General features: G+C 35.4%; 1 long non-coding RNA gene across 2 annotated transcripts; it reads left to right on the top strand.

The window, feature by feature from the left end:
* Nucleotides 1-20338: 20338 nt before the first annotated feature.
* On the top strand, nt 20339-23679 carry LOC145796593 (uncharacterized). 2 transcript variants are annotated; one of them, XR_014337074.1, is made up of 3 exons: nt 20339-20678; nt 23069-23220; nt 23389-23679. It is a non-coding gene; the product is annotated as an uncharacterized LOC145796593 (long non-coding RNA). The 2 variants fall into 2 exon arrangements; XR_014337073.1 differs by lacking the exon at nt 20339-20678 and having other exon boundaries at nt 20694-23220.
* The last annotated feature ends 914 nt before the right edge of the window (nt 23680-24593 follow it).

Below are 24593 nucleotides of genomic sequence, written 5' to 3'. Positions count from 1 at the left end.
CCTCTAGTGATAATTATCAAAATTTAATTTCATTCCATGCGCAAAAAACAATCAAACAATCTCCCACTATTTATGGCATATACAAAGCATGATAAATTCCATACAATAGCATCTCAATATAAAATTACAAGCAACTCATGCTATATTTATTTAATGATGGAATTCAAATAAATAATTAATCATGCTACTTTAATTGCAACATATTAAAAAAACCAAAAATTGTATTTAATATGCAGATTATGCTATAATTAAAGTGTATATCATTTTTGAAATTTTCTGGAATATTCTGAAATTTTCTAGAATTTTAAAAAACTAATTAAACACACATAAAATTAGAAATAAAAAAATCCAGAAACTAGTAAACAGAAACAATATTCAGATTATGCCATAATTAAAATGTACATTGTTCTGAAATATTCTGAAATTTTTCTGAAATATTCTGAAATTTTAAATGACTAATAAATACACATAAAATTAGAAATAAAAAATCCAGAAACTGATAAAATGAGACAATATTACCAGTAAATAATAAAACCTTTCAGAAGTCTACAATAAATATTTCAGCCCCAGAAAATTATTTATGCAATACCAGAATCATTTTAAAGCATAAAAAATGAATTATTAACACAGGAAAAATAATTTATATTTTCTGAAAATTTTCAAAATTTTACAGAATGTAGAAAAATTAATTCTGAGTCTAACAGTATAAGCCACGCATAAAACAAATATGTAATGAATTAATTATGACCATTTAACGCAATACAGAATTAAAAACAAAACAAGCAGTGCCTAATCGCCAGCAGCCAAGCCAGTCGAGGAAAACGGCGCGGCTCAGCACGCGGCCCAGATCACGGCTCGGCGCGCGGCTCGGCTCGCGGCTCGGAGCACGGCGCGCGTGCGTGGCGCGGAGGGCGCGCGTGTGGCTGCGCCGCTGACGCGCGCGTGAGAGCGCGTGCAAGGGCGTCGGTTGAGCAGCTGGCGCGTGGAGGCGCGTGGCTGCGCGTGGTGGCGCGTGGAAACGGCACACGGCATCAGGTGGCACATGCAGACCACGTGCCGCCTTCCAGGGTGTTTTCTGGTCCGATTTTTGTACTGCTGGACTCCTTTTTTCAAAATAAAACTATTTATTGTATGAAAAAAGACATTAATGAACATAAAAAAATATTTTTATGCTCCTAATCTGAAAAAAAAAATTTTCTACAAATATTCATGTGTATAATATATACATATATATAAAAGTATACACATGAGGAAAACACGAAAATATCCATTAAAATGCTCTGATACCAATGTAAACTTTGAACACAGAATATGCAGCGGATAAAATAATCAAATCATACCTTCTTCTGATCTTAATGATAGAACCTTCTTGGATAAATCACGTGCTTCCAGAAAACTTCTTGATGAACCAACCCAGCAGTGGAGTGATATCACAGATTGAATATCACCCACACAAACCACAGTGTCAAAGACTTGATCGTTGTGTTTTTGGGAGAGAGTCAGAATATGGGTAGAAAACAGACTCAACGTTGTTTCTCACTTAGATTACCCATAACCATATAACAGATATATATTATATTATAATATCTATCCATATCAGTTTAAAACTGATAACATCTGTTTCTTGAGTGGTTATCCTAAATAGGTTTGATTTCAAATTCAAAACCTATTTGGATAAGGATTCAAATTCAAATTTAATGGTCATGCCACATGGGCGCCCATTACTAACAGATTTAGATAGATGATGGTAGGGATGAAGATGGTGTTGGAGAGAGCAGATGGAATAGAAAAAATAGAGAGTGAGAGCAGGCGAGAGAGATCAAGAATGAGAGAGACGAAGAGTGGGTGAGAGAGAGAAAGAAAGAGAGAGAGAGAGAGAGAGAGAGAGAGAGAGAAGCAGAGAAAGGGAGCGAGAGTGGGACGGTGAGTAGGTGAGCAAAGAGAGAAAGAGAGAATTTATATAAAAAATTGTTTTTTTTTAATTTTTAATATTTTTTTTACTTTACTTTTATTTTATATAAAATTATTATAAGGGAGAATTCATCACACCAACTTCAGTTCTAAAATAACAAAATTGTTCTTCATTAAGAGGCTTGGTAAATATGTTAGCTAATTGACGATGTGTAGGCACAAATTCGAGTTCAATGTCACCTTTGAATACATGATCTCTTAGAAAATGCTACGGCCCAAAGTCGACAAAAGAGTTATGCTGATAAGGGGAGACGACCTTTATCTTTTGAAGTTGGTGACCATGTGTTTCTAAAAATCTCACCAAGGCAGGGTTTGATGAGATTTGGTAAGAATGGTAAATTAACTCCAAGGTTCATTGGACCGTTTGAGATCTTGGAACGAATTGGAGAAGTGGCATACTGGTTAGCCTTACCGCCACAGTTTTCGGGGGTTCACAATGTGTTCCATGTATCTATGCTTAGAAAGTATGAACCTAACCCTTCACATGTACTTGATTGGGTTGATTTGGAGGTAGATGAGGATGGCTCTTATGAAGAATGACCGGTTTAAATATTAGATACCCGAGAGCAAGTGCTACAGTGTAAAACTATACCGTTGGTAAAGGTGTTGTGGTGACACCATGGGGTTGAGGAAGCGATGTGGTAACTGAAGGCGGAAGTCTTCTCCAAATATCCGGATTTGTTTGAAAATGTTTAAAATTGCTTTTCGTTGTAATATTTCCTACTGTTTGAGGCAAATGCATTGGGATTGTTAAATACATGTTGTTATGTATATTGTTATTTTAAGCATGAAGTTGTTGTGGGTTGCCATTTCTTTCTGGGAAACTTCATGTTTATGAGTAGTTATGAGGTTGTTGATAATGAGGTCACCGTAATGTAATGGTGAGATTTGATTGGGAACTAATATTGTGATTTGAAAAGGAAGTAGCGTGGTTTGATTGCTGGAAACCCTTGTTGAGTAGTTTGATTTGAAATTTCAGGGACGAAATTCTTTAAGGGGGGAAGGTTGTAGCAATCCTGATTTCGATCCTTCTTTTATTTTTTGCCACTTCGACTGGGCCGGTCTGGGGTCGAGGGGGCAGCGCCCCTTCGCGGGTCCAAGGGCAGCGCCCTGGCGAGGGTCGAGTTTCTTGTCCGCACGTGCGGGGAATGAGGCCGCACGTGCTGAAAACAGGGCAAGGGCTAAAGCACACTGCTAAAAAGGCACATGCGGCTGGAGGTGCGGGAAGCTAGGTAGATCCAAAATTTTTTCCTTTTCTTCTCTCTTTGGGCAGATTGAATGTCACTTTTTGGTACATCTCTCTCTCTCTCTAAAAACATTTCCTCTCCATTCTGTCTACATTTCCTACCCAAAACCTCACAAGATCTTTGATTTCTCCAAATCCATCGGGATTTAGATCCAAGTCTTCCATCAAAGTTGGTTATCTAGGCGAGGGCTACGTTGTGTTCGGTGGAGATCGAGTTTAGGCATCGTTGATTTTGGGGTTTCAACTCGTTTCTTCTTCAAACTTGAGGTAGGGATTTTCTACACTCTAATATGGTCTTTAGCTTAGTTATTTGCTATTGTGTATAGATGATGAGATTCGGTTGTGGTTTGGACAAATCTAGGATTTGGGTGTGAAATAAAAAGAGGGGTTTTGATGAATATGAGATAATGAGTATGAGGCTTGAATATAAGATCATGTTGTGCCAAAATAGTTGATTTTGGTGTTTGGGTTGATATTTGGTGAAAGGGGGATTTTGCCCTAATTTTGATTAAATTATTATTTTGCATAAATAATTGAGATTAAGATTGAAAATGTGAAATTGGAAGGTTGTGATTATAAATGGTGATATTGGATATGAATTATCTCACCTATGAAAGTTTTGAATAAACTATTTATTTTGATATTGAACATCTCTTTAGAAATAATTGCATTGGGCTATCGGTGGAGGATAGTCATGATTATTGTAGAAATTGTATGAGGATTAGGCGATTTAATGCTAATCTATTGAATGGTTGTCATTGAATATGACCGTGCTATAAATACATTGTATACGCATGTTTATTGGGAGGAGATAGGGGATGTACTCCATATATGATTGTGTTTATAAATACATCGCATATGTATATTTGTTTGGGAGGAGAAGGGGGATGGACTCCATTTAAAGCAAGTTGGCTGGAGTGTCCTGGGTGAAAGACCCTAAATTTTATATATCAATGGGTGCCAAGTCCTTCGGGCGAAATATCCATAAAATGACATATTTGAGAAAATATACATGGGTGCCAATTCCCGCGGACGAAATATCCGTAAAAGGGCAAGTTTGAAGTGTTTATGTGTGTTTTGCATAAATGGAAAACCATTGAATTGTAGTCTCATTTTGGTTGTTGAAAGATAACGAATTTAACTCATGAATTGAGTAGCATATATGAACTGGAAATGAAATTAAAGGAAAATGGAATAAGATTGGTCTTAGTGGCATATGGATATGCATGTGGTATTTATACCTTTGCTAAACCTCATAAATTGTGTTAGATTATTTCTACTGGGCTGTTGGCTCACCCTATATGGGAATACCATTTTCAGGTACAGGTGAGATGCTTCCTCCAAGGCAATAGCATGGATGGAGTTTTGGGAAGCAAGAGCTTCTTAATTATGCCTTATGTGTGTATGTTTGTTATTTGTAAAGCCAAGGGCTTAAGATGTAATGAGCGAGACTCAATTTGTGTAACCAAGCAATGACTTGGAAACATGTAAGCCTACATGGTATTTAACTAGTTGTTAAACAGTGAACTTTGATATATAAAAGTATGTTGTCTCTCATATTTATTCCGCATATGAGTTATCTTTATTGTATTATTTTGGGGGCGTGACAGAGAGAGTGTCCAAGAAAATGACAAATGCCATTAGTTCTTTTTTGGTCAAGTCTACATCCCGCAAAGTCGGCATCTGAGTAACCAAAAAGTCCAAAAGTGGTTCCCTTAGGATGCTATAATCCCAAATTTGGAATGCCAAGAAGATATCTGAAAATACATTTGAATGCAATTATGTATGACTTTTTCGGTGTGGATTGAAAACGTGCACACATACAAACACTATACATTATATCGGGTCTACTTACAGTAAGATAGAGTAAGGAACCAATTATACCTCGATAATTTTTTTTTTTTCATCTACACATTTACCTTGCTCATTTTAGTCGATTTTTATTGATGTGCTCATTGGAGTTGCTGTAGGCTTTGATGATTCAATTTTAAACCTTTTGAGTAGATCCTTGATATATTTCGTTAGATTTAAATGAATTCCATCATTAGTTTGTTTAATTTGCAAACAAAGGAAGTAACTTAACTTCCTCATCATACTCATTTCAAATTCATTCTGCATATCTTTAGCAAACTCTTTGCACAAATTTTCATTAGTAGCACCAAAAATAATATCATCAACATAAATTTGAACAATTAGCATATTCTTCTTTTTGGTTTTTATAAAAAGTATTGTATCAATTTTTCCTCTAGAAAAACCTTTGTCAAGTAGAAGATTATTTAATTTTTCATACCACGCTCTAAGAGCTTGTTTTAAACTATATAAAGCTTTTGAAAGTTTGAAAACATGATCCGGGTATTTATGACTTTCAAAACCAAGAGGTTGTTCAACATAAACTTCCTCTGAAATGTACCCATTTAAGAAAGTAGTTTTAACATCCATTTGATACAATTTGAAATCTTTAAAACATGCAAAAGCAAGTAGCATTCTAATAGCTTCAAGTCTAGCAACTGGTGCAAAAGTTCTGTAAGATACAGATAACGCAACGAGTAAAAGGATTCAAACCATATCTTTTTTGATTGAATCCGAAACGAAGAACCTTATTGGTAAATCACTTGCTTCACCACCATGAACTAAGAACACCCAGCAGTGAAGTGATACCACAGTATGAGTATCACCCACACTAGTCACAGTGCAAAGGCTTGATCATTAAAACAAATGGGTGAGAGTATGGGAAAAATCATTCATTATTGGATTCATCCCACATCCTATATAACGTATCAGATATATAGGCTGACTATCTAACCATCTATCCATATCAGTTGATAAGATATGATAGATATAGATATTGATAATGGGTTATCCATATAGGATAGTCATAAAATTCAAATTCAAATTCAAATTCAAATTAAGATGGGTAATATGAATGGGTCATGGGTCATGCCACATGGGCACCCAAATTCGGGTCCAATACCCAGCCCAATTTCCAACATCTCCCACTCGCACATGAGTTGGCATGACACTATCACATCTCTATCTCAATCTCTCCAAATATTGAACAATCTCATACTAACCAATGAGCCGTGCGACCTCTAAGAACACCTGCATGTGGGAGCTCTATACTAGAAACTCCATATGAGCCAGCATAGAGACATCAACCCAAAAAGAATAGAAATAGTGTCTCATGTACCCAGACCCATTTAGCTACATCGGTCCAAAACATCTCTAATCCCTCAAAGAGCATGTTTGACCCTCCTACGTCCTGCATTATATTTACACCCAATCAACATCCCATACAGAGCGATGTGAGTTGTCGGCAATGAATATAGAACAGAGATGTAGAACTAGATGATCTTTCTTTCACCTTCATATAATTTAACTCGGAATTGACTGCTTTTCCAGTAATGTCCCTTAAAGCCAAATCACACATGACCGTAGGCAACATACCAAAGTAGCAGAACGTCAACTCCTCATCTTATGACATAGTCAAAGGTCACAAAAGGCACAAAGTGAGGTCATTGGAAAAATGACTTTTTGGACTCACACGGTGAGGAAGCAGGGATCCATTTTCTCATCTCGCTAACGGGTTGATAAGCACATGCAGTACGAATGCATGCTATAGTGGAGTAACTCTTCCAAAGAGTGATATTAAACTCACACACCATACAAATCTTAGTCTAGTTGCTCTTAAGCGCACAAGTCGCTTCCTAGCCTCTAACTCGAATTCTCTATTTGCTCGCCTCTTAGGCATCAAATGAGATCTTGCATCTGGCTATCCATAATAGGCACATCATCAGGCATATCCATGGTCGGTCTTTAACAAGACCTTATCTTGGCTTTAACCAAGGCGACATGGCTAGTGGATAATTTTAGCCTCTCTATTGGCTCTAAATACAATAAGCCACTAGTCTCATCCTTGCTCGCTACCTAGCACTAAGGGCGATTGCTCATGTGAGTGAGCCAATCTTGCCTGCTAACATCTAATTTATTTATCTTGTGTGTGCTAATTCGCAAACCATTGCAAAAAGTAGTAAACATAAATGTGTAATAGAAACAAATATGAATCCTAATGGCATAAATATCTCCAAAAAAATAAGAGTTCAACTGAATACACATATATCACCACCTACATAGTCCTCAAGCCCTAACAGAAGTAAGATAAACATCTATTGCAATGGGCTTAGTTAAAGGGTCCGCAACCATGCGACTCGCAGGGATGTGGTCCAGAATCACTTCTTTATGCGCCACAATGTCTCTGATAAAGTTAAACCTCACATCAATGTGTTTGGTTCTCCCGTGGTACTTAGGATCCTTAGCGTAAGCGAGTGCAGCCATGCTGTCACAATGGATAGTCATAGAGCCTGAAATGTGTGTGACAATATGCAAATGCCGAAGGAATCTCTTCAACCAAACAGCGTCCTGAACAGAAGATGAACAAGCCACAAACTCAGCCTCCATTGTCGAATAAGGCGATGCAAGATTGCTTCTTACTGCTCCAAGAAATTGCACCATTGTTAAGCACAAAAACATATCCTGAAGTGGACTTACGCTCATCTAAGTCTCCTCTCCAGTCAACATCACAATAGCCAACTAGACGTACATCTGAACTTTGGTAGCAAAGTGTGTAGTCTGCAGTCCCTTTATGATATCATAATATCCTCTTAAGTGCTTTCCAATGAGTTGGTCTTAGGTTGAATTGGTAATGACTTACCAATCCGACTGCATAACAAATGTCAGGGCGTGTACACATCATAGCCTACATCAAGCTCCCAACAACATTCGCGTAGTGTACACGAGCCATCTTTTCTTTCTCCTCTGGACTCTTAGGACCCATATCAAGGCTTAGGTTCTCGCTTCTCGCAACAGGAGTGTCAATGGGTTTGTAGCTCTGCATCTAGAATAGCTCTAGAATAGTCTTAATGTAAGTCTCGTTAGACAAACCGAGAAGTCTCCTAGAGCGATCCCTAAGGATCTTAACACCGAGCACGTAGCTCGCTTCACCCATGTCTTTCATCTCAAATGTAGAGAACAACCACTTTTTAGTGGTGACAACCATCTCCTTGTCATTTTCAGCCAATAATATGTCATCCACGTATAATGACAATATCAGAAAAATGTTCTTGGACTGCTTAACATACATACAATGATCTTCATCGATCATCATAAACCCATTAGAAACAATGGCTCGATGAAATCTCAGATTCCACTGTCTGGATGATTGCTTTGAGCCATAAATAGATCGTTGAAGCTTGCAAACTTTGCGCTCCTGACCTACTGCCACAAAGCCTTCTGGTTGATCCATATAGATCTCTTCATCCAATTCTCCATTGAGAAATGCTGTCTTAACGTCTATCTAATATAGCTCTAAGTCCAACTAAGCTACTATGGCCAGAATTAGGCGAATAGAGGCAAACCTCACAACTGGTGAAAAGGTTTCCTCATAGTCCATACACTCTAATTGGGTGTAGCCTTTCGCCACTAGGCGAGCCTTATACCTTTCTAAGGAACCATCCACCTTGCGCTTGATTTTGAGAACCCATTTGTTCCCAATAGTCTTGCGCCCTGGCGACAAATCAACCAAGTCCCACACATGATTTTTTTTCATAGACTCTATTTCTTCATCCATCGCAGGACTCCATTCTTTACTAGCAGGGGATGAGAGAGCCTCTTTGAGATTCTTAGGCTCTATCTCGTCACTCAGAGCAATCATGAATGCTTCCCCCTCAATCTCAAAATGACAACGGGGTATAGCTCCATATTTGCTTCTACATAGTTGAGAGTCCTGAGAATCCTCATCTACTGGATCTAATCCATGGGCAGGTAAATCGCTCCCACTATCCCTAAGAGCTTGAGGGATTATTTCCTTATTCTCTATTAGGCTACTAGGTGCGCCTTCAAGTAGATCCTCCATCTCATAGAGCTCCATGTCTCAAGTTACCTTACCTCTGCTAGGCAAATCCTCCTCTAGGAAATCCACGTCTCGTGACTCAATTTTAGTCACACTTCCATCCGGATGCTCCCTAATAAACACATAGCCCTTGGAATGCTCACTATAGCAAATGAAAATACACTTCTTTCCTCTAGGGCCCAACTTCCCAAACTTATGAGAAGTGTTGTATATGTAAGCTGCCAAACCCCAAGGCCGCAAATTACCCATATTAGGCTTTCGCCAATCCACATCTCATATGGGGTGGAAGGAACTGATTTGGAGGACACACGGTTAAGGATGTAGGAAGCAGTCAACAAAGCATCTCCCCAATAAGAAATGGGAAGAATTGTCAAATAACGTGCGATTCCTTCTCTTCGCTACACCATTTTGCTGCGGAGTCCCAAGAATTGTCAATTGCCTGATAATTCCTTTTTTCTCACAGAGCAGTTTAAATTGCTCAGATAGATACTCACGTCCCCGGTTAGTCGTTAGAGCCTTAATGCTCTTGTCTAATTGATTGTCAACCTCATTAACATACCGTCTAAAGCAATCCAACACTTCTAACTTGTGAGAAATCAAATAGACATGGCCAAAACGTGTGCAGTCATCTATAAATATAATAAAATGAGAGGCTCCATGCCTTGCCCTCACATTCATTGGTCCACATATATCAGAATGCATAAACTGTAATGGTATAGATGCCCTTTTGGCTTTCCCAAATGGTTTTCTTGTTGCCTTCCTAGCATGACAGTGCTTACAAGTAGGCAAAGTGACTCTAGCGAGTGGGCCTAAAAGGCCTTCTCTAGCTAATCTAGCCATCTTGTCTTGCCCTATGTGGCCTAATCTAGCATGCTATCTCATAGAATCATTATCACAAATAGATGCAATATGAGAAATAGAGCCATTGGCATTTTTATTAAAACTAGAATCATCCACATCCAAAACTAAGAAACCATCTAAAAGATAACCAAAACCATAAAAAATTGTTCCCAAATAAATGTTAACACCATTATTCTCAAAACAAAAGCTAAAACCAAGACTCATCATGCTAATAACTGAAACTAAGTTTCGCCGAATACCCGGAGCATAAAGAACATCATGAAGATACAAGGTGCGCCCTCGTCGCATTTCCAGCTTGTATGTGCTAATGCTAAGCACCTCTACACTAAACTCGTTCCCTATGTAAACTGTTATGCTCCTAACAGATACTCGGCGATACTCAACGAACCCTACTCTGTTCCTCGCGATGTGGTCTGTTGCTCTTGAGTCTACAACCCAAAAATGAGGAGAATGAGCAATTAATGCTTGACTAGAAACAAAGCACTGAATGCGAGAAATTAAGTAAGGGAGTACCTTCTTTTGGTCAGGGCAATCCGAGTGAAGTGTCCTTCTTTGTTATAGTTAAAGCATGTCAGTTTAGCCTTTACCTTCTTGCCACCTCTCTTGCCTCTATGCTTGAAATTTCTAGAGCCATTGGGCTTTAGCACAATTGTTGCTTGCTTCTTAGGAGCACCTTTTAGTTTTCCATGCTTGAACTAAGAAGTCCTACGTGAGCTTGACTCAACCAACATAGCAGAACTATTAGACTTAGTTGCCTTTAGGTGCTCAGCCTTTAGCTCCAAATGACGTGATATGTCCTCGATGTTTTCACACTCTCATTATGCATCATGTTCTACTTCATCTGCTCCTAAGAATTTGGCAGAGATTGCAGAGAGCGAATCACAGCTTGTACTTGTTGCTGTTGAGTCAAATTGTGCCTAGCAGCCGCAAGCTCACGTATCATGGCTGACATGACCCTCAAATGCTGCTTCATCGAGTGATGCGTCTTTTTTCTGATAAGAGTCAAACTTCATAGTCAGCCCACATAGCTTTGCCAAAGAGGTGACACCAAACTTTTTCTTAAGAGCTTCCCATATCTCAAATGCTGTCCGGCAATGCTCAAATTCACTAATCAAGTCCTTGTTCATGCTGCTCAACATGGTAAAGTGCGCACACTGATCTTTATTACTCCAAGTCTGATAGACTTCAAGATCACGACGATGTTGAGATGTATTGCCCTGCTCAGGCTCAACCATCACTTGTTCAAGTGTATTCAAAACTTTTTGCTCATTGAGGAGGTATTGGATCTTACGGCGCGATATGTCATAGTTATCGTCATCCAATTTCTCTCCCTTAGTTAAGTTTGCCACTACTGTCTTAGTTGCCATTTCTACATACAGAGTAAAGGAAGAACCAATGCACAGGGGATATTAATGATAGCAACAAAAATTATTTTGCAACAAAAGAATCTAAATTAAATAATAATAACATTACACACGTCTCAAGATCGAAAATTTGCTATGCTCGTAATCATCTCTTGTGCCTCTAGTGACAATTATCAAAACTTAATTTAATTCCATGAGCAAAAAAAAAAAAAAAACAAAAAAATAACCTCCCATACTTATGGCATGAACAAGGCATGATAATTAGTCTAATTCCATACAATAGCATCTTAATGTAAATTTACAATTAACTCATGCTATATTCATATAATAATGGAATTAAATAATAAAAAAAAAACTAATCATGCTTCTTTAATCACAACATATTACAAACTCTAGGAAAAAATAACAATATGATCTGTTTAATATTTAGATTATGCCATAACAGAAAGTAAATCACTTCTAAAATTTTTCTAGAATTTTCAGAAATTTTAAATAATTAATAAACAGACATAAAATGCAATATGTTTGTTAATTCCAGAATCTGAGAAAATGCAACAATAATACTAGTAAATAGTAAACCATTACAGTAGTCTATAGTAAAAATTTTAGCTCCAAAAACTTAGTCATGCAACACCAGAAGCATTTTAGAGCAGAAATAATGAATTATTATTTTAGGAAAAATATTTTTTATTTTCATAAAACTTTGAAAATTTTACAATAGATATAAAATTTAATTTTGAGTCTGACAGTACAACCACGCTTAAAACAAACCTATAACAAATTACTTATGACCATTTAAAGGAATTTTGGATTTTTAAAAAAAACAAACAGAGCCTTAGCATCCAGAAGACAAGCCGGCGCTGAAAACGGCGCGGCTCGACTCTGCGTAGAGCACAGCGCGAACGACATGCACGTGAGAAACGGGCCTGGAAAGTGCACAAGTGGCTAATGTTAGGCTTTCTACCTTTCCAAAGTTCATAAGGGGTTTTCTTAAGAATAGGTTTAATCATGGCACGGTTTACAACATAACATGCAGTGAAAACGGCTTTAGCCCAAAAATATCTAGGTAAATTATTCTCACAAAGCATAGTACGGACCATTTCTTCAAGAGTTCTATTTTTTCTTTCAACCACACCGTTTTGTTGAGGAGTCCTAGGGGCTGAGAAATTATGATCTATTCCTAAGTCATCACAAATCATAATAAACTCATCATTTTCAAATTCTCTACCATGATCACTTCTAATACTACAAATATTAAGATTTTTCTCATTTTGAATTCTTTTACAAAGTTTTGAGGAATTATAAAAAGCTTCATTTTTGTGTTCTAAAAATAATACCAATGTATATCTAGTATAATCATCAACACAAACAAGGGCATACGATTTTCCTCATAAACTTAGTATTCTAGATGGTTCAAATAGATTAATATGCAAGAGGTGAAGCGGTCTAGTAGTTGAAATGATATTTTTGGATTTAAAAGCAATTCTAGTTTGTTTTCCTAGTTGGCATGGATCATAAAGTTTGTCTTTTTCAAAACTAATTTTAGGCAAACCAATGACTAACTCATTTTTTTTTTTAAGTTTTGAAATTAAATCTAAATGAGCATGTCCTAATCTTCTAAGCCATAACCAATTAGTTTAATTTATTGTAGATAAACATTTAACATCAAAATGAGAAGACAAGTTATGTAAATCAAACACATATACATTCTCATATCTATGTCCTACAAATAACGTTTTATTATCTTTGGTGTTCTCAATTGTGCTGCGAGTTTTCTCAAAAATAACTCTATAACCTTTATCACATAATTGACTAATGATAAGCAAGTTATGTTTTAAACCTTCAACAAGTAAAACATTTTCAATAATAGGAGAATGATTTTTACCAATACTACCTACACCAATGATTTTACCCTTCCTATTGTAGCCGAAAGTCACATATCTGCCATCCTTTGGTTGGAGTGTGGCGAACACAGTTTTATTTCCGGTCATGTGCCTCGAACATGTACTGTCAAGATACCATCTATCATTATTGGATTTTGTCTTGAAACATGCCTACAAAAATTTAATTTTTCTATCGGTACTCATATTTTCTTGGGTCCATGAAAGTTAGAATTTGACACTCTTGAAATGTCCTTAGGAACCTACATCTTTTTTATTTTAGCAAAAGGATTTCTTTAAACAGGACATGATTGTAAAATATGACTTTTTTACCACAAAAATGACATGTGAGATGAGAGTGAATAAAAGATGCATGCGTAAAAACATTTTTGGCAGTTTTTACTTTTGAAAAAGGTTTATATCCAATCCCGGCTCTACCAAAAGTACAATTTTGATTTTTAAAATTTTTATCTAAAGTCTCTCTACCTTGAGTGAATTTTGAAAGATTATTTTTCAAGTCTTTGATATTTTCTGTCAAAAAAATTTTCTCATTTTTTAAGGACTCATTTTCTTCTTGCAATACAACTAACCTTTTCTCCGAAAATTGAAGACTCTTTTTGAGCTAAAATATCATTTTCCTTTTTCATTTTCATGGCTTCATTTTCTAAAGCATTTATCTTGGAAGTTAAAGATTCATTTTCTTTTGATAAACTTGAAATCATTTTCTTTTGACAGTTACTTTTCAAACTAAGTTTCTTAAATTTAGTATATAATTCATCAAAAGCAAATTGCAATTCATCAAACGTAAAACATTCGTCATTTACCTCATCTTCATTTCCAAGTTCCATTAAGCATTGGTTAGCAACCTTATTTTTGCAAACTTCAGTTTCTGAGTTGCTTTCATCGCTATCTTCTCCCTGTGCTGCAATCATGGCTTTCTTCTTGTCCTTCTTGAATTGTTTCCTAAGTTCCGGACATTCTGATTTGTAGTGTCTAAGTTTGTTGCATTCGTAGCAGGTAATTTCATAATTTTTATGATTTTCTCCGCTTTGAAGTCCTTTTTGAAAAGTTTTCACACGCCTTGTTTCTTTTTCACAAACCTTTTGAACTTCCTAGTGATGAATGCCATTTCCTCATCATCATTCGAATCATCTTCCTCATCCTCTTGATGTTTCAAGGTGGATTTGAAGGCTAGTCATTTCTTCTTGTTGTTGTCTTCCTCTTCCTTTCCTTCTTACATTATGAGCTCATGAGTTAAGAGAGATCCCATTAACTCATCTAGACTTAGCTTTGATAAATCCTTAGTTTCGGTAATGACAATGACTTTTGTCTCCCAACTTTTTGGCAATGACTTAAGCATTTTTCTTACAATTTCAACAACAGTATATATTTTTCCAAGAGAAGTTAAACCATTAATAATCTCAGTAAAGCGAGTAAATATTTGAGGAATAGTTTCATCATGCTTTATTTTAAAGAGTTCATAATTATGGACTAGCAAATTGACTCTAGATTCTTTAACTTATTCGGTTCCCTTATGAGTCACTATAAACATATCGCAAATTTCTTTTGCAGTTTTACATGCGGAAATCCTGTTGAACTTGTTGGCATCTAAGGAGCAATACAACATGTTTGTAGCTTTGACATTAATTTGGGCCATTCTAGTATTTGATTCATTCCACTCATCTTCAGGTTTTGGTATCTTAAGGCCATCTACAATTTTGGTAGAAATTTTTGAGCCATTGCAAATAATTTTCCAGCGTTCATAATCATTAGATTGAACATGTATGGTCATCCTAGTTTTCCAATAGCTAAAATTTGTGTTGCTAAACAATGGTGGCCTGTTGGCTGCTTGTCCCTCAGGTAAGGAATAACTAGAGGTTGCCATAATCTACTCTAAGACGGTTAAGTCACACAAACTAGAGTCTAGGCTCTGATACCAATTATTATCCCAGTTAGGCAACCGAAGAGGGGGGTGAATTGGGTTACTAAAAAATAATTTCACAATATTAAAAATAATAATCAAAATATTCGAATATCAACAAATAAAATAATAGAGCAATAATAATAAAAATAAAGAAGATAGGGAGAGAGAAACTCAAACATAGAGATTTATAGTGGTTCGGCACGTCGGGCCGACGTCCACTCCTCAAGAAACCTCCTCAAGAATTTCTTCACTATTAAAATGAATCACTACACCACCAAAGCTTCACCAAACTTGTGGATTTTACATAAGTTTTACTCTTATCTTTTGAGCCTTACTTAACAATAAATGCTTTACCCTTACAAAATTTCTCCTCACAAAATAATCAAAAAGTTTAAGAGGTATTTCAACCCTCTTTTGCAATAATTTTCTTGCAAAGAGTAGATATGAAAGTGTAAGAACAAAGACTACACTTTGATTTGAAAGTGAAAGAGCAGAATACAATACACTCAAAATTTTGGAGCACTAAAATTTTTTCTCTTCAAGTTCTTAATATTTCTTCGCACACAACACTTCTATTTATACCCAAAAATTTGCCCGTTGGAAGGAGAGACACTTCTCTTCTAACGATGGATAACATGAGCTCAAGATGCTCTTTTTTGACTTTGTTTTTTTCAATCACGTGGAGTAACTACAAATGTTTGAAAATGTTGGTCAAGTCATTCTCAATGAAGAGTGATCTGCTAACTTTTTTCTAAAACAATAATGTGAAAACATATTTACATAGTGACTTGTATATAATAATTTTTTTATTTAAAAATTTTGATTGCACAGTAAAATCTCTTTAAATAATATTCATATAAGATAAACTATATATATATACCCCTTCTAAAAGTTTTGTAATTGTTGAAGAGATTATAAATACACTCAAATAAAAATAACCAATCATCCCATGTGAGTATATCAAAAGGAGACAATTCATCAATATTACATTTGTCAAAATAATACAACCAATTAATCAATTTTGTTAAAATAATGCAATTAATCAATTTTAAATTTATGAAAAAGTGAATAGTGACTAGCCAACTAGTCAATCAATTTTGTCAAAATAATACAACTAATCGATTTTAAATTTCTCAAAAAGTGAATAGTGATATTTTCAAAATATTTCCATTTAAATAATATTTATAACAAATATATCATACAATCTATATTTTAAACAAATAATATTTTGTGTCAAATAATATAGAATATATATATTAAAAAATCTAAAAATTTCAAATAATATTTTAAACATCATCAAAATTAAACTACATGATTAATAGTTTCGACATTCAACTTTTGAACGTGTTAAAAATAATTCAGACAACTACATTCGAACAGTAGCATTTTTTTTTGACATTGTACTTCCAAATGAAGTAATTTTTTTTTCTTTTTATATTCCAAATTCGTAAATTTCATACTAAATTTGCAGTTTCAAATTGCAAATTTGTTTTTATAATGCCATTTCAAATTTGTAATGTTGTACAAAACTTGTAGGAATATGTCTCAACTCAAGGAAGCCAAGTTTGCTCGGATAGTGTGTTGGATTACACTACTCAATTCACAACTGAACAAATTCACTCTACGAATCTATAATGATTGTGTTCTGAATTGTTCAACAAATGTAAATGTTTGATAATATTTATTTGACTTTGTAGGTATTCAAAAGTAAGAATGAATTGCTCAACTGAGTATGTGAAGTTGGAAAGAGAAATAGTTTGGTCATTGTAATCAAAACATCAGACTATGGTGGAAGGAATAAAAAAGACCCAGGATGTATCTTGCTTGTGAGAGGAGTGGCCAATATAGAGCAACAAAGAAGTTAAAACATGATGGCAACAATACATCAAGAATAACCGGTACGAAGAAGTGTGGTTGTCCTTTTGATATGAGGGCTCACAGGTTGACCACACATGATGAATGAACATTAACCGTAGTATGCGGATTGCATAACCATCCACCTGCGGAGCACCTTGAGGGACATTCATATGCGGAGAGGCTACCATAGGATGATAAATCATTGCTAATAGATATGTCAAAGAGCATGGTTAGGCCAAAAGAGATCCTAGTAACCTTGAAACAACGAGATGCCCTCAATGTAAGCATACTTAAAACCATTTACAATGTACGCCATCGAAACAGGGTAGTAGAGATAGCTGGAAGATCACAGATGGAACACTTATTGGGTGAATTGGCCAAGTACAATTACATTGAGCGCCATCGATGTGAAAAGTCCATGATGACTGTGACTGACTTGTTTTGGACACATCCCACCAGTTTGGACTTATTTCGGTCTTTCCCATGTATATTGATTATGGATTGCACATATAAAACCAACAAATATCGTCTTCCTCTTCTTGAAATTATGGGAGTGACATCAACTGAAATGACTTTCTCGGTAGCTTTCGCATACTTACAGTGATGATCGGGTACCCTTTTCGTCTCGTTCTCTTTGAGTTATGATTGGGTTTACTCTTGTTATAGTGTAGGGTTTTAATGCGAGGTTTTGTTAATTGCTTGGTTCGTTGTTTTTGAAAAATTACACTCAAAATTCTCGTTCTTATTTACTTCGCTTCCAAGTTTCACTTGCTTCGGGAGGTGTGAGGGTGGATCCAAGGTATCTAGGGTTGAGTTGTTGAATTTTTTCTGTCTGGAAGCAGGATCGCACGTGTTGGGATGAAAGCCGCACGTGCGGAAGAGGGGTTGCACGTGCGGAAAGGGAGGCCACACGTGCGGTGAGGGAGGGTATTGTGGGTTTGGCTACTGCATTATATGCAGGTGCGGAGGGTAGTGCGGGGGAGAAGTGTCGCACGTGCGGAGGAGAGAGCCACACGTGTAGAGGGGGTTGCCGTACGTGCGGGAATGGGTATTGCACGTGCGGGACGGATCTGAGTCCGAAAATTCTATCTTTTCTCTCTTCTTGGGCTGAGTAAATCTCACTTTTTACACGTCTCTCTCTCTCTAAAAATATCATTTCTTCTCCCTTCTCTCTAAAAACCTTCACCAAACACCAAAAACTCTTGATTTCTTCCAATCCATTGGAGTTTTGACCCAACATCCTTCACTAATTTTGGAGAGCTAAGCGAGGGCTTCATTGTGTGCGGTGAAGATCGGGTTTTGACACCGTTGGGTTTGGGGATTTAATCTCTTTTATTCTCTGAAACTTGAGGTAGGGATTTTCTTATAGTTATATATATATATATATATATATATATATATATTTTACAAGATTATGTTAGTTTGGAACTCTTTTGGAAAGTATAAGAGCTTGATTTTGGTTCATATGTAGTGATGATTTTGAAAATGGGTTTATACCTTATTTCTCTTAAAATTCTTGATTGCTCGACTACATTGTGAGAAAGGATGCTTTGGAGAGATTTTCTTTTTGTAAGATGAAGAAATGCCTAGTTTTGGCAAAAACCTAGAAACTTGAGATTTTTGAGAGAGATGTTGAAAATTTATGGGTGTTTACCTATTACCATGTTAAATTGAATGAATGATTGAAAAATCTCTTATGTTATTTAACAAATAACAAATTTCATGGAATATGAGAATTGTTGATTTTGGAAAGTCTTTGCTCAAAATGTTGATGTGATTATGAAATGATTAAATCGCTGAGAATGCATGAAGTGTGAGATTCACTACAACAAAATGCACTTTTGGCGACTAAAATTGGCGACTAAAAAAAATTTAGTTGCCAAAAGTTATAGAATTGGCGACCAAATTTTTTTTTTAGTCGGCAAAAGTAAAATATTTAGCTACTAAATTTTTTTAGTCAGGGTATATTGGTTATTGGCGACTAAAAAAAAATTTAGTCGCTAAAAATGCTAGAATTGGGGACAAAAAAAAATTTTGGTCGCCGTTTATTGACTTTTGGCTACTAAAACCATTTAGTCTTTGAATAGAAAATAAAAAAAAAAAATTTACCTTTGGCGACCAAAATTTTGGTCGCCAAAAGTTTATTTTCAGTGACAAAAAATATTTTTAGTCGCCGTATGTTGACTTTTAGCTACTAAAACCATTTAGTCACCGAAAGAAAAATAAAAAAATATTTTTTACCTTTGGCGACCAAAATTTTAGTCGCCAAAAGTTCATTTTCAGCGACAAAAAAATTTTTAGTCGCCAAAGAATTAAAATTTTTGGAGGGACATTTAAAATATTTTGGAGGGATTTATTAAATACTTTCAGCGACTAAAAAAGTTTAGTCGCCAATAACCATCCATATAAATATATCACGCTCTCACTCTTCTCTCTCATCCTCTCTCATCTCTCTCTCTCATTGCAGCGCCTCTGTCTCTCTGTCTTCAGCGTCCCTCTCCCTCTCCCTCTCCCTCTCCTTCTCCCTCTCCCTTTCCGCTGCTTCATCTCTCACCGCCGCTCCTCATCGCGTTTGCCGGGAACCGGAGCATCGATTCATCTCCTTGTTGGTCACCGTCGCCTGAAATCAATCCATCACCCATGGAAGCTCGATCGGCGGCTCCTCCCTCACACATTGCAGAGACATAATAGATAGATAGGATTTGGATGAGGCGTGCGAAAAATCTCTACAACTACCAATCATCGTCCATGGCGTTCTCTCTCTCCTTCACCATCATCCCTCACACTAGGGTTTCCATAAATGTCTCCCTTACTCCAATTCAACCTTTTTTCTCAACCCTTCTTCCCTCAATTCGATCCAAGAGAACTCACAGAGAACACATAGTAACTCCAATTCGCCCCACACTTGGCCGCATTCTCACCAAAAACCCTTCAATGGTTAGTTCTATTCTGCTGATATTCATTGTTTTACTTGAATTGATGATTTTTTTTTTTTGAAGAATTAATAATTTTTATTGCACTTGATTTGGGGATAATTTGAAATTGTGTAGTGTATGTGAAAGTTGTTATGCATTGTGTTGTTTGTGATTCCCCATATTTTTATATATCTTGTCATAATACAAATAGGAGGGCTCTTGCTGCCTATAGATTACATAATGTTATGTTAATGAATAGGATATTTGAACCATTTCAGATTGTAATTCACAACCCTGGGCAAAATGGTAAAGAACTCAAAATGTATCACATTTTTTAATCGTCTTCCACGTTGATAAATTACGAGGCTTCACACTCTCTGATTGGTAGTGTGTGAGCTGAAATTTTTAACAAGTTTTCACTGAATTGAAGTAACTTTCCTCATTCACCATTTGACTGATATTTTCCCATTTGTTTTGGGGGGCTACTGTGCATTGCTTGTCTCCACATCTAAGCTTTACTTAACCATTTTATTCTTAGTGACAATCTTATTCTCTCCCTTTGATTTATTCCTACCTGCGGTAATATGGAGAATTAATTTGGTGATTTTAACAGGTTCTGAATAAAAAACTGATAGTAATCTGTCTCTCACATGTTCTTCTTTTAGGATTCTCTGGAGGACATCTCATACTTGCTAAGGATTCCACAAAGAAAGCCCTATGGGACAATGGAGGGTAATGTGAAGAAAGCTCTAAAGGTATCACTTATTTTCTTCTCATGTATAATGCAGGGTAAGGAAAGACCAATATGAATAGTTATGTTCATATCAATCTAGTATGCATTTGGATCATGCCATTGGTATCAAAGAACAATATGAATAGTTATGTTGTAGTTAATAAAATACTGTATTCTGTAAAATACAGAAATCATTCACAAAAAGTGTATATAATGTAGTGCTGGCAATACTGTATTCTGTGTGTTGTGAGGCAACATGCCAATACTACATTTTTGACTTCTATGAATTATCTACATAATTTTGACAAACACGTTATTTTTATTATATAAAGCATTATATTACCTTCTAATTATGTGTTAGCAAACATGCATACTAAAAAAGTCTTTTTTAAAAAAATACATTTTTTCTTAATTATTTATTTCCCTAAAACACATTCCAACATTGAATACAATACAATTATCATACACTAATAATAAAAATAATTAGTGATGGATGACAGCATTATACACACGATACAATTATCATACACAATACAATTATATGTTTTCTTTATTTCAATGGATGGCAGCATGTCAACTACCTCATACCTGATCAAAGAGAAACATGCCATGAAATTTCTAAAGAAACACAATGAATCAAGTAAAGCAACAGTGACATGATGTTAACAGAGGCTATATATATATATATATCTTTGTCGGGAAATGAATTATACACACAGCACATCATTGAACCACAAGAAAAGATTGCAAATTAGATGATTCAACTCTTTCTTCCTATAGTTGTTGGCTCTGTTTGGTGTAATTTGTAGGTGCTAGGTATTATTTTTTATTTTAAGAATTTGTGTGGGAGTGTATATTTAAAGTTTATGAAGTAAAAATAATCTATATTAGCCGGGGAAAGATTGATTATTGGAAAGCTGAGAAACAGATACATTTAGTTTTTACTTTTTAATTATTAAATTTTAGTTTGAATTTAAATGGCAAGTTGGATAGTGAATAATGAATTGTACAGTAATAATGTTGTTTGGCTTATTCAGGTACTCGATAGAAATTATGTTATTTAAAATTCATCTTTTCTAATATGTAGTTATGGCTTTCTATTTTATTTTTGTGAATGGGGGGAGGGGGTAGAAGAAAGGTTGCTTTTCATGGTGCTTTATGTTTTTTCTCTCTCAAAAGCTACTGGGTTTCTTGTGTGTATCTCAAAAGAAAACCTAACCCAAGTGATTATAGGATTTTCAAGAATCATAAACCAATTTGGACTAAAATTCATGTGCTCATTGAGGGGGTTTTGAGTGCAGCTCGTAGTACTATTGTAGGCCAGTGGAATGAAGCATATGTAAAAATTAATGAAAGGACCAAGGGTTTGTTCTAAAACACTGATTTTAAAGGAAGATCCTTTAACTTGAAGATTGGCATCACTTCTTCTGAATGTTCTTCTGAAGCTTTCTAGATTTTTCTTAATGGGTTTAAGATTTCGGAGTCGTTGTTGCTTATGTCTGGATAGGTGAATTTTCTGTTTTATTTTAATTTGTTATTTTTAGTTTAGTTTACTCAATAGAAAGGTTCTTTTAGTGCTATCTAAAATCATGGTTTTTCTCTTCTAGCTCTGCTTTTTCAAGGGCTGGAAATGCCTATATTTCATAACGCTAATGGTTCTAAGATAGAAATGCTTTCACAAATTAAAAGCATTCAAATTTCCTTTTCTTCCAGCTTCCGCGATTGTACAATGTGTACAAGGAAATGGGAATTGTAACGTCATTTCAGAACATTCTTGATAATATCTTTCTTCCTCTGTTTGAGTTTACTGTTGATCCAGATTTGCACCCTCAGTTGCATGCTTTTTTGTTTTGATAGAGAAAATAGTTTTTATATAGCAATTGTGAAGTACCACTTTTATTTTGGCCATTACTGAGTAGAATTAATTTCCAGCAATGTTAAGCAAGAATGATGGCTAGGTTTTGGTCAATACCCCCAGTCTCAACTTTTTAGATGTACAAAGTAGTGTGATATATAGGAATGGATCCATATGTGACATATACGCCTGTCATGGTTATAGTTGAATGGGTGAACTTGTAACAATATTGTAATCCAAAAAAGGGAGTTCTAGTTCACAATGTATTCATGTTATTACGAAGATACTACTACATAAGCAAATTGTACTTTACTATTGTTACGAAAGTGAAAGATATGTATCACAATCTGGTCCTAGTCCCATGTTCTAAGATCTTGGTGTTGGACAAATCTGAAGACAAACTAGACCTAACATGTATATTTGAGTACATGCAATGTTTATGAAACTACAATCATATGCTGTTGTGTTCATTTTAAGTTGCATTCTGGCTTTCTTTCTGAAGGACTTAACATTACTGACTATGATATTTGTCCCTGTCATCTGTTTGAGATTTCAAGTTGTTGGGTTGGATTTGGTGGATGATGAAAGCAAGCTTGAAGGACGCCCCACAAAACATATGCCTACACCGGCTCAGTGGACTAATATGTTCAATCCTGCATTCTCATACTATGTGTACTACTGTTACGCAAATCTTTTCACTTTCAATAAGGTGAATTGCTTACCTTTCAAAATAACCGTATATAACTATTCTACAAAATGCTAGCAAGACATCAAATTTGGATTTTGTATGCTTTCTTCTCTCAAAGAAAAACAGTAGTCATTATCTTGCTAGCATGAGTATTTTTGTTTTTCGAAATGACTTATTTTTGTATTGTAGGTATGGGACCTTGTTACTGGAAGACTTTTACAAACTCGAGCTTTTCCACTACCAATTACTGCAATAGTTGTTGATCCAACAGAGATGAAATTATTTTCTGGTGGTATAGATTACAAGTGAATATTTCTTTTTTGTATACAGAGGACATCATTTTTGTATGATTATCTTTTTGTATGGAATTATTATTTTGGGTTGGATTATATTTGGTTTGTATAGAATTTGATGTTACATGACCAAATTTTTGGATGGTTGAAAGTGAAATAGAAATAGACATATATATTGTTTTGTTTATATACAGGGATACAGGGTGCAGGTTGCGCGAAATAAATATAGGTTGTGTAGAAATTAATAATAATAATAAAAAAAAACACTAAATAAAGTTTTTGGTGACTAAATGTTTAGTAGCCAAAAAACCAAAATAAAACTTGTTGGCTACTAAAAATTTAGTAGCCAAAAACAAACCAAAGCTTTTTTGGCGACTAAAAATTTAGTAGTAAAAAATATATGAGACTTTAGGCGACTAATTAGTTTAGTAGCTAAAAAAAATTATAAAAATTAATTTTTTTTAGCGACTAAATATTTAGTAGCTAATAATAAATGATACTTTGGGCGACTAAGAGTTTTAGTCGCGGAAAATGAAAATTAATTTTATTTGAAAACTTTTGGCGACTAAATATTTAGTCACCAATTTATGACTTTTGGCTACTAAAAAATATTTAGTTGCCAATACCTCGTACTTTTCCCTACTAAAACATTAGTAGCCATTTATAGGACTTTTGGCGACTAACCAAAACCTTCCCTGACCGGTTTCCCGCGACAAATCTAGCGACGAAAATATTTAGTCGGGAAAAGGATTCGGCGACTAAAAACCTTACTTTTGGCGACTAAAATTTTAGTCGCCAAAAGTGAATTTTCTTATAGTGATTGTTGATTATTCATTGAAGGCTTTACATGAACATATGGCTATCATGAGGAATGCCATTGAAAAGAGAAATGAGTATTGTGATTACTATGGGAACATTGCATGGAATAATTGAAAATAGAAAGGGTGTTTCATGGCATTGATAATTATTGCATTGGCATTTCAATACTTTTGCTTGTTACAAACATTGAATTAGGATTGGAAACTTTGCATTGAAAAAGAAATGTTGTGAAATAAGATTTATCAAAATGTTTTGGGGTAATTACGTTAGTAAGTCCGGATA

This window comes from Camellia sinensis, chromosome 8 (genome assembly GCF_055761805.1).
Source record: "Camellia sinensis isolate YWXY chromosome 8, ASM5576180v1, whole genome shotgun sequence".
NCBI lineage: Eukaryota > Viridiplantae > Streptophyta > Magnoliopsida > Ericales > Theaceae > Camellia > Camellia sinensis.
This window is presented reverse-complemented; position numbering and strand designations above follow the sequence as displayed.